This window comes from Phacochoerus africanus, chromosome 4 (genome assembly GCF_016906955.1).
Source record: "Phacochoerus africanus isolate WHEZ1 chromosome 4, ROS_Pafr_v1, whole genome shotgun sequence".
NCBI lineage: Eukaryota > Metazoa > Chordata > Mammalia > Artiodactyla > Suidae > Phacochoerus > Phacochoerus africanus.
This window is the reverse complement of record NC_062547.1, coordinates 108,674,936-108,687,193: the sequence shown is the minus strand read 5'-3', so window position 1 is coordinate 108,687,193 and position 12,258 is coordinate 108,674,936. Positions and strand designations below refer to the sequence as shown.

Sequence of the window (12,258 nt, the reverse complement as noted above, 5' to 3'; positions counted from 1 at the left end):
TCAGCCAGAAACAATTTTTTATCAGAAAACAGAAAAAAACTAAGCTTATTTTTCTATTTGGCAAGCGGCATGGCACTGAGGTGGTATTCTGATGTAAAAAGATCGTTTGGAAAAAAAAAAGCTTTTTAAGGGTCTTTAAGGGACTTCTCAGCATCATCACTTAATGACTTGATCAATGCCCCATGCAGAATTTTCTTAAAGGGTCACATTAATGCAAATGATGTACCAGAAGGTCTTCAAATGTATTAGAAAATATTAATCTTGCAATTGAAGAGAAGAAAAATTGTTTCCTAATGGTACCTTTTTTTCTTAATAATCAATTTTCATTCCTTTCCCCCCTTTTCTAGTCATTCTCATTCACTTACTTTAACCAACCTGAATTCCTTATTTCAGAACTCTTACAGTAAAAGAATTTCAAAAGTCAGGCAGAGTGGGTGGAAATTGATAGGGTGATATATAAATTCTTCAGATGAGTATTAATTTAGCAGATTCTGCTCCTCTCTCCCTCTACCAAAGTGGAACAGAAAGCTGAAATCTAAAGCGTTTTATTATACCACATTTCAGTCAGTTCACTAGATTGTATTCTTAGCTTCATGAATTGGCCATGAGTGAGAACTCTGCTTGTGATAAAAGGTCAAAAACAATTTTGAACAATACAATTTTTCTCCAAATATTTAGTTCTTGCCTACATAATTATCTACATGTACACATGTGTATACACACACACACACCACATACATGGAGTTTAGCAACTTCTCTTTCAAAAAATAACATTGTCATTGGTAAGATAATTTGAAAAGCCAGCCGCCATTGAGAAAATCTGAAAACAGTTTGGGGACTACCAAATTATAGCACACTTGGATTTAATCCTAGAGCTTGCTCCCTGTTACCCTTATCCACAAATACTAGGAATTTCATCTTGCTGTAACTGGTGTTAAGCACCCTTAACTTGCTTTCATGGCGAAATTTTTTTTTTCTTTTTAGGGCCTCACCCACAGCATATGGAAGTTCCCAGGCTAGGGGTCAAATCGGAGCTGCAGCTGCCAGCCTACACCACAACCACAGTAATGCCAGATCCAAGGTGCATCTGCGACCTACACTACAGCTCATGGCAATGCTGGATCCTAACCCACTGAGCGAGGCCAGGGATCGAACCTGCATCCTCGTGAATGCTAGTCAGATTCGTTTCCACGGAGGTATGACGGGAACTCCTATATGAAATTTTTTTATTAAAGGTTAACTTATCAGCCAAGCAAATGAATCCTAACAACAACTAAAAGCTCAAATGTCTTAAATGCCCTTTTACTGTCTTCCTTATATTAGTCAAAGAGTTATTTCTTTATCTTTTCTGTGGTACTAAGGAAATAATAATGTCTTACCTTGGTGGTGTGCTTTACAATTCACCAAGTTTGATTCCCATAATATCAACTTACTGTTGTTCATCACAAAAAGCCTGGTAAAGCAGGAAAAGTAGATGTTATTTTCAGTTTTATCTATGATGCCACTCAGGTTAGAGGAGAATATCCAGAGTCACGTAGAGGACATGGCTAAGAGAGACAGGCCTCAAGGTTGTCATCCAGTTCTCTTCCAATAAGCACACAAAAGTCAAAGAGTTAAAATGGAAACTAAATAAATAAAAGACAAAACGGACCTACATTTCTTGAATGAGAACTACTGGAACCCAGTCCAGCTACCGGAATTTCTGTGCACTAAGGCTTTCTATTTGGAAAATTCATTTTCAATAATCACATCATGAATTACAAAAACCAATGATATTCCTTGAGAATTATGGCCACTCAGCAAGGTTAGAAAGTTAACATGATAAACAGTGAGAAGGCTAATCAATGAGAGATGATTCTATGAAACAAAAATGCACAGGGAGTTGGGGCACCTGAATTCATTTTATAGTTTTGTCACTGACTTACTGTATTTCCTCTGGCAAACTCTCTAGATGACAACTTCCTTATCTGTCAAGTAGGAGTAAATGCTCTACTAACCTCCCAGAGCTCCTGGAAGAACTTGGCAAAATAATTTATGATGAAATTGAAAAGAATGTCTCCATACAAATGAAAGTGCTGTTGCTGAATTACTTAACTAGAACTCCAGCTTTTTAAGCCATATAAATAATAAATAGCCTTAGCATTTTTAAAATTAATTTTTCTCTGGTGCACCTGCAGCATGGAGAAGTTCCCAGGCCAGGGATCAAACCTGAACTGTAGCAGTGAGCCTTAACCCGCTGAGCCACCAGGGAACTCCTTGGCTTAGCATTTTTAATTGCATACTTTACTTCTGGTAAAATGCACAGTCAAATATAATTAAATAATTTTATGTTCCTTTCTGATGTTCTAATGGCTACACACATCTACTCTGTTTTTGCTTGTACTTTTCTTTTTTAAAAAAAGTTGTCATTGAAGGGGATATGTATACTCAAGGAAATTTTTTTTTCTGCCAGTCTTCACCACAGACACAGCAATGCCAGATCCAAGACATGTCTGTGACCTACACCACAACTCGTGGCAACACCGAGTCCTTAACCCACTGAGTGAGGCTAAGGACCGAACCCATATCCTCATGGATACTAGTCGGGTTTGTAACCTGCTGAGCCACAACGGGAACTCTTTACACGCAAGGAAATATTTAATGGCTCATCTGAAGTTTTAGGAGAGTGAAGCAGGAATGAAAAATTGGGTCGGTTTCAATTAAAATAGATGTTGTAGTACATGAGTCTCTTTAAACTAAAAACAGAAAAGCTAGGAATCTGTTCTGTGCAGTTTTGGCAATCGACTTTTTGGTAATATAAGTAGGACAATGAGACAAGGAAACCATTCTCCCATTCATACTAGTTTAATATCATTACCTAAAAGCTGGAAAGATTCTGGAAAGGTATAATAACTTTGTATGTGGACTACAAAAAACACTTATTGAAGGAACTTGTTTTTATTATAATATCACTTGCTAAACTCTAATTAGGTACAAATCACAGTTTAACCTTCTGATGCCCACCCTAGAAAGCCTTGAGGGTGTGGACAGCTTGATAAAACTTGGAATTGATTTGATGTATAGAAAATCTCAAAACCAAAGACATTCTTAAGGGTGGAAAATTGTAAATAATGGAATTAAATTTATTAACAGGTTATGGAGCAGAATGTTAACACCAAGGAGTCTACTTTTTATTTTTTAAGCCATATTTAGACTTTAAATTTTACTTATTTACTTTTTAGAGTATTTGCATTTTTGGAATAAATATTATGACTTGATCTGAATTTGGATACTGAGACTTGGGTAGATTAAAAAAATAAATTGTTTATCACACTTAGAGCAATGAACAGACTTAAGAGTTGAACTGTCCCAAAGCCCACACCCTTTCTATTACTCCAAATTGTATCCTTTTATAAATTTTGTTGCCATAATTTCGCCTCTTGTAATTTACTGCAAGGAAATAATTCACAAGAAAACTAGCTGATAGGAAAGAAAAAGAAGAGATTTAAGTGCTCTATAAGGGACATTTAAACCAGTTATGGTAGATCAACTAGTAGACTGTTATACATACCATAAAAATGACGGGCGTTTCCAATAATGAAAGGTGAACTTATGCAATTTATCTACATCTCCTTCTCAGAGCACTCTAAAATGACAAGACAGGAATAAAAAATAATAAAATTATAAAGAGAGTATGAATGAAAAGAGCATGAGATGAGAGGTGTTAACAGATTTTTGGAAAGTACAAAGCCCACAGATTCATGTTACTGGATGTAGAAAGCAGACAGACACCTGCAATAGAAGGCATTGCAGATGGAGACACCAAAGAAAAACAAACCAGCTGCTCCAAGAATTCAAAAATGCTGAGGGCTTGGGGCACATGATGTGGGAGCCAAGGATGGAATGGGGCTTAGGGTAAAGGCTGTGTAGCAGACCAGTGGTTTTCTGCTCAACATCTATTTCTCATCTAGGTACTTACATGCTATGCTCATTCTTAAGAATGCTGAGTCCTTCTCTTAGTGTGACCATGTGACTCAGAGAGAAGCATGGCATAGAATCTGGAAAATTTGGAGCTAACCCAGGAAAGTAGGGGAAGCAGGATTAGAGGGCAATCAGCCCAGATTGGAGCAGAGGGTCAGCAGGGTTTGTTAATGTGAGTGTTCTATAATGCCCTCAAGGGTAGCCTGGGGGCACAAAAAAGATTATTCAGAGAGCACTTTGGAGATTCCCAGGCTAGGGGTCTAATAGGAGCTATAGCTCCTGGCCTATGCCAGAGCCACAGCAGTGTGGGATCCAAGCCGCGTCTGCAACCTACACCGCAGCTCACGGCAACGCCGGATCCTTAACCCACTGAGCAAGGCCAGGGATAGAACCTGCAACCTCATGGTTCCTAGTCGGATTCGTTAACCACTGTGCCACGACAGGAACTCCTAAATTGCTCTATTTAGTAAAGTTACAAATTCAAAACTCCTAAGTACTTATATTGAATTTGAGATACTCTTCTATTTGTAAATCTAGCAAATTTTAAAAATATCATTTTTGAGGGACCCTTTTATTAATATTCAGTTCCATTTAATAGCTTAGTCCATGATACTTGTTTAAGCATTCTAAACTGTATTTTAAATATTTAAATGTCTGGCAAATATTCTAAGGTGCTCATATGCTTCTTATAAATCTAATAAACTAAGTTTGATTTTACCTTAAAACCAAATTAAATCAATTACACATCTTAAAATTGGAATCACAAGCTGATCTAACACCAGTTAACCAAATTTTCTTAAATATTACAATGACAATAAATACAAAACCACAGAGATTCCTTAAAAAAATATTGTTACTTTGAGTATCTTAAATATCCCTGTACTTAATTCTCAATCTATCCAAAATGAAAAGATAAATGATTCTTTGCCACCAAGGGAAAAATTGTTATCATCACCAAAGCACTGAAGTTACAATTCCATGTCATTTTGGTGGCAACTCTTTCAGCTTGTTCAAAGTTTCTTATGTTAAACAAACAAACAAACAAACAAACAAAAAAAACACCCCAAATTTCTTTATATTCAGAGAAGACTTTGGCCTGGATAAACATTGGATTCTTGCCCTCAACATTGACGGGGCTTACTGAACACTGTTTTATAGTTGCTGTATTAAACACTCTGTACCCCCAAAGGATTAGATTTTTAGTAGATTGCATCTCTTAGACTGGAAGTGTATATAATCTACTTTCTCTGTCTACTTTTTTAAAGTCTGCCACTTCCTTCCAATTGAACATGTGACCTGATTGGATTTTGTATTTGTATTTGTTTGGCCTTTTTTTTTTTTTAATTACTCAAATGAATTTACCACATCTGTAGTTATATAATGATCGTAACAATCAAATTTCACAGGATTTCCATCCCATAACCCAAGCACATCCCACTGATTGGATTTTGTATTTGTATTTGTTTGGCCTTTCTCAAAGTATAAATATCTCCCCAACCAACTTTTTAAATTGAACTTTATAAATCCATCATTCACTTCAAATTTTTCCTGTTAGGACCACACAACTCTTAGGAATAGTACAATACCATTGGATTGATTTCTGAATATCTGCCATTGCTTTTTTCTAGCCTTGTGGATTCAACTTCAAAAGTCATTCTATCCATAAGAAACAGAAGGAGATATTCAGGGGAATAAAATGGAGTTGCTCATCTATTATGATGAAAATAATATTGAACTCTGCATTACATATCCACTGGAGCAACTGAAGAACCTGCAATACATGAATTGAATGAAAACCTATGAAACAATTCTTAAACGAAACAGATATTGTACAAGAAAAGAAACAATCATAGTATGCTAGTTGGCTCAGCAATAAGCAATATTACATAACCACTAATACTGTAAGCACCAATTAGTGATTTTAAAATATTATAATTTCAGAGGGTAGGAAAAAAAGTAGAGTTTAGAAAGCTAAAATTCTTATCATAACAAGAAGTCAACAGATAATATCTAAAACTGGCAAATCAAAACACAGATGTCTAAGACTGTTATATAGAAATATGGAGGCAAATACGTCAAGAAAAACCTAGAAAATTTGTAAGGAGATAGCTGTCTTTAGAAATGAGACTAAGGGTACAGGTGAGTGGCAGTCAAGGAAAAAAGAGTCAGGGAACTGAAGCTCTTTTGTGACATTTTAGTAACACGTGACCTAATATGCTATGTTATTTAATAAATATTTTTTAAAATTCTAAATAAAATGCCAGAATTTTAAAGTGATAGCCTTGAAAGTTAAAAATACGGTCATCTCCCCTCATCTGCAATTTCCCTGTCTGTGGTTTCAGTGTGAAAATATTAGATGGAAAATTCCAGAAATAAACGACTCACAAGTTTTAAATTGCAAGCCATTCTGAAATCTCACACTGTCCTACACTATCCTGCCCACAATCATCCATCCCTTTGTTTGCTGTATCCTCACTGAATGCATTACCCTCCACCGTTGTTAGTCACTTAGCAGCTTTTTTGGTTATCAGATCAACTGTCATAGTGTTGCACTGCTTGTGTTCAAGTAACTTTTATTTTACTTAATAATAGCCCCAAAGTGCAGAGTATTGATGCTGAAAAAAAGATAGTATATGTAGGTTTCAATACTATCATGGTTTCAGGTATCCACTGGAAGTGTTGCAATGTATTCCCCTTGGATAAGCAGAATACTACTGTATTACCTAACATGAGAAAGTGTCATCTAATATGGAGCAATGAACTTAGGAAAAACAAAACTGTATGGTTATGGCACAATGATCACAACTACGTAAAGACGCAGTTACTGAAAAGAGACCATGGAAAAATGAAAATAACAAAATAATAAATGACAAAGTATTTTTAACCTTATAATATCGACCATAGAAAAACAAAAATAGAATAAATGACTCAAAAATATTTTTAACTTTGTTATATTAACTTGACATCGCTTTATTTTGAAAAGCTCTTACAACTTACAGAATAACACTTTACTAGGGATTCTATTCAATAAAAACCATCCCTGTCTCCAGTAGTTTGTACTCCAATGCTTTGAAATTCTTGAAGCCTCCTAAATTAGTCTTCTACTCAAGACCAGCCCAGGCACATTGTTAGCCTTTCCTGGTTCCCCCTTTAAGTGCCCCCCTTTCTACTCCAAGAAGTCTCCTCTCCTAGGATGCCATCTCTTATGGTATTCTCATGGGATTTTCCAGTCATTGTTGTTTAACTGCAATGTCCTCTTGAGTGTGATTTTTCTGTTGTGAGGGTGTCCTGTGTGTGCTTTGGATTGTGAAAGTGTCCCCGTGGTATATTCTGGCATTTGTTTCTTTCTATGGTTCTACAGGGCTTATCAAGATAATGAGAAGGCATGAGATTCTAACAGTTCTGATTAAGGACAGAGAAGAGCACTTCCAGCTCTTCCCTTTATGAACTGAGCCCAGCTACAGGAGTTTGCCATGCATATAGTATGCAACCACCATTCTTACTTGTTATCTTCTCAAGAGTACCCTTAGCTGTAGCTCATGTTGACTAAATAAATTATTCCTGAAAAATCAGAGACTGAAATACCTGTCAAATCCACTGAATAAAAAGACTTCAAGCTTGATTCAGCTGTTGATTGTTTTTATATTTTGGATACTTCCTAGTATTAATTTCATTTTCAAACTATTACAAGCATTTTCGAAATAAATATTCTATCCAGAATTTTAAAGTGTTTGGAATGGAAGAGCTGATTAGTCATTTTGCCATGGATTCTGATTACTTTAGAGCACTTGGTCCTCAGTAGGCAGTCAATTCCTTCAAAAATGAAAATGGAATTTTTTACATTTATTATCAAAAGGGCTTAGCAGAAATAACTTTTTGTAATCAGTACGCAGCACACACTTGGTAAAGGAAGGATTGTTCTCAGATGACTGTGAGAAAAGCATTTAATTGTGGGGTTAATGGACAGATTAATGAGGTAAGCTTTCCAAAGTAATTTGCACTTTTAAAGGGGCTATCTATGTGTTCACAGGGGAGTTCAGAGTTTTCTTAATGATTTTTTCCATATAGTATCTACAATGTTGACATTTTTAGACACTAAATCTAGCAAGTAGGTAAGCTATTTTGAGAAGATAAATTCCTACCAAATCCCCATACCTTACTTGGCAGTCAACTTATCTACTTATGTAGTGGCTTCCTGGACCAACCCAGTAATGATGAGGTCACCTGACTCCTACTACTGAGTCACTCTAGTTTTTTAGGGATAATTTGTGTGTGTGTGTGTGTGAGAAAATGAGTTTTAACCAAGTGTTAGGATAAAATGATATCAGATACTTATTTGTGATTGCAGCATTGCTCAGAATATGTAAGACAGAAGATAACAAGGAAAAGGACTTCCTTAGGATCATAACATCAAGACGGTAAGAGAGATGTCAGAACCCACATGATCCTTTTACAGATTAATTTTACAGCTGTTGGATTAAATCAGTCAGATAACGGTCATAATGCATGTGTAATAGGTATATGGAACATACTCTATAAATTCAAAAGATTCCCCTTATGTCATCTGCTTTTAGACAGTCCATAGGACTACATCACTCATATGGATACTATATAATTTTCTTCTTGCTGCAAAAACATTTCCGTAACTGTATTTTATCTTATTTAGACTAATATGAAAAAGACTTGGCATTTATAATACCAATATCCAGAAATATATGAATTCTGGGTAATAAAGAGAAGCTATTATATAAATATTCTCAACTTGATAATTCTCAAAATTATAAATATTATAGCATCGACGATTTTAACAGTAAATTCCTCAAAAGAGCATATGAGGAGCAAAAAGGAATAGTAATAAATACCACTGTTTTTTGAGTTATGCTACCTACCTAAATAAGTGTTCAAAAAAACACTTGTTGACTATGATAAAAGAGGGAGCTAGTGATAGGAGAGGGGATGGTTAAGGTTCTAGAATTCTGTGAAAGAAGGGGAGAAGCAAGTTCATACAAATTTTAGATGAAAGGGCCTCATGTAAACCGTGTGGATGCAGAGATAAGATATCTAGAGCCCAGCAAAGTATGGAGCATCACAGTCTCCCAGACAGCAGAACCAGGAGGCAAACCCAGGTCTCCTTTCTCCCAATTCCTTTTCTACCTTTCATAGCAATGACTTTGCTCTTTTTCCTGAAGAGGTTTTGAAAAAGTGAGGAGAAAACCATTACAACCAGGCAGTTCAAACATGCATGTTTTTACATGCACAAATGTCATTGCTAAAAAAAAGGAAATAAAATATCTATTCAGTGCTCTACTCTCTTACCCAGCCTGTGAGCACATGAGGGGGTTTCGGTCACATGATTCCTACCTGGACACTTTTAACATTTTGTGCAGGATTTCTGAAATGACTCTGTGCTTTCCTTTAACTGTTGATTCTTTCAATTTTCATATTTTAAAAGTGATTGTATTTCCCATAGGTAGAGCATACTATTCTCTTCCAATTTGAGTACTATTGTGTAGCTTATTCTCTCTTTCTGGCTTTTCTATCTATTCCACTGGGATGTAGGTACAGCATACAAGACTTTCAAAAGCGTTTCTAAATGACCAATGAAGAATCAGTAATACAAAATTGTGGTGAGTTATATAACATTCAAGACTCCCAAGTCTCATTTTATTGTCTTGAATCTTGTGTAAGACATTCTAGCACAAATTAGCATTTTTTTTTAAGGGCCGCAGGTGCACCATATGGAAATTCCCAGGCTGGGAGTCAAATCAGAGCTACAGCTGCCAGTCTACATACACCACAGCAGCGCCAGATCCAAGCCACGTCTTCGACCTACACCAGAGCTCACAAAAATGCCAGATCCTCAACCCACTGAGCGGGGCCAGGGATTGAACCCACATTCCCATGGATACTAGTCAGGTTTCTTTCTGCTGAGGCACAATAGGAACTCCCATATTAGCATATCTATAATGTAGTGAAAGAAATAATCTTTATCTATCTTCCAATTTCTTCACATCAGCAATGATGCTTTTGTTTGGTTGGTTGGTTTTTTTGCTTTTTTAGGCTGCACCTGCAGCATATGGAGGTTTCCAGGTTGTGGGGTCCAACCAGAGCTACAGCTGCTGGCCTATGCCACAGCCACAGGAACACCAGATCCAAGCCATGTCTTCAACCTATACCACAGCTCATGGCCATGTCAGATCCTTAACCCACTGAGCAAGGTCAGAGATCGAACCCACAACCTCATGGCTCTTAGTTGGCTTCATTTCCTCTTCACAACAGGAACTCCAATGATGCTTTATGATTAATGGTAGAGTCTGTGTTCTTTTATTCTCTGCCTCAGCCCTCCCTTTCTCTCTTTTCTCATTTTTACATCCATCCATCTTCATCACTGAGCTTTCTATTCAACATTGACTAGCTTGAGAAAAATCTATGGGTTTTAAAAGCAGCAAAACACTTTCAGAAGGGATATGTATTTTTTTCTTTTATAAATCATCCTTCCATATATCAAGCACTTCGAAGCACCTTACATAGAATGATAAAGTAGCCCACTTTACTCATCAAGATACATGCTTGGAAGTGCTTGAAAATAGGTATCTAGGAGTTCCCGTCGTGGTGCAGTGGTTAACAAATCCGACTAGGAACCATGAGGCTGCGGGTTCAGTCCCTGGCCTTGCTCAGTGGGTTAACGATCCGGCGTTGCCGTGAGCTGTGGTGTAGGTTGCAGACGCGGCTCGGGTCCCGCGTTGCTGTGGCTCTGGCGTAGGCCGGTGGCTACAGCTCCGATTCAACCCCTAGCCTGGGAACCTCCATATGCCACGGGAGCGGCCCAAGAAATAGCAACAACAACAACAACAACAAAAAAGACAAAAGACAAAAAAAAAAAAAGAAAGAAAATAGGTATCTAAGTTGTGCACCCATCATCTCACCTGGGTCATACAACACACACAATATAGGATGGATGGGAAGGAGGGGCAGGCCTGATTAAATACAGTGGGTTTTTTTTTTTTAACTGTGCTGAAAGGATGGTACTGTCTTATTTTAAAGATTTTATTTTTAAAAAGGGAAAAATGCCAGAATAACCTTGATTTGGGATGGGGGTGGGGCTGTCAGATTGTTACCAGGCAGGCTGTTCCCATGGCAACAAGAACAACTCTAAAAGAGTATTAGGAGCTGTCTAGAATATCCTTGACTGAAAAAATGCTGAAATACCACTGAAAACAGGCCTTTTTGACATTTGGACTATATATAACTCTATTACAACAAAAGAATGCAAACAATGCTTTAAATTTCTTTCCTTTATGGTTTACCAAATTATCACTTCATTTGATCCTGCCAGCACTGTACTGAAGCAGACTGGCATTATCAATTTCATTAAAAAGGTATAACTCTGATGAGAAGACAGGGACCTCTCCTTTTCTCCTTCTGTCTCCTCCTCTTCCTTCTTGTCAAAGGAGAGTATCAAGGAAAAGAAATGATCCCCAGTTTGAAAATACAGGAACCATTTCTCAATAAAAAGTTATCCCCCATATAAAACAGAAGTATAAACTGTCTTCAACAAAATCAGAAGGCACTTGTAATCTCAACCATAATATACGAGAAATATTTGACACGCAATAAAGGTCAAACAGGATTACACCTATAGAGATTGCTTACAGCTCCAGATCTCAAAGTCATTAGACCAAAAGACTCCAAAATAGATGGAATAATCTAAGAAGCAAAGCCAATTCCTTGACTGAAAAAAATGGAAATGGGCTGAGTGCCAACAGGAGGGGATTTTTCTGGATATTTCCTAGTACCACAAAGTAACAGGAGAGGCAAAGCCAAAGGAGGAAACACAGGCATGCCACGTACAAGACGCAGTCTATAAATGAGACAGGAGAGGAAAGAGATTCCAAAGTTAAGCAGCCAATCTTTATTGGCTGGAGAGAAGAAAAGTCTCAAATAATTCTCTCAGACCCACAATACTGTCATAAGTAGCTTCACTGTAACCCAGGAAAGTTAATCCAAAGTGCTTCCCTACACACCATATGAATTTACACCAAATAGGTGAGCCAGAAAGAAACTTACCTCATTTAAAGAAGAGTAATAAATGAAAATGAACCCGCACAGCACTCATACAAACCCACTCCAAGAAAAGGAGAAAAGGCACAAGAGAAACGAAAGCAGATTAAACCATTCATTTGAAAACACGAATTCACTGGGCATGCAAAACAGGCTGTCAAAATTCAAAGCATCTGAAGAAGTGAAAAGTTCATCCAGATATATAGGTGATCTGAAACCACATGGCAACACAACTAG

The 12,258-nt window shown here is 37.0% G+C and overlaps 1 long non-coding RNA gene across 1 annotated transcript; it reads right to left on the bottom strand.

The window, feature by feature from the left end:
* Positions 1 to 1,197: 1,197 nt before the first annotated feature.
* LOC125124347 (uncharacterized) lies at positions 1,198 to 5,632 on the bottom strand. Its single transcript, XR_007134279.1, has 3 exons — positions 5,547 to 5,632; positions 3,551 to 3,625; positions 1,198 to 1,453 (listed from the first exon to the last, which is right to left on the bottom strand). It is a non-coding gene; the product is annotated as an uncharacterized LOC125124347 (long non-coding RNA).
* Between the last annotated feature and the right edge of the window lie 6,626 nt (positions 5,633 to 12,258).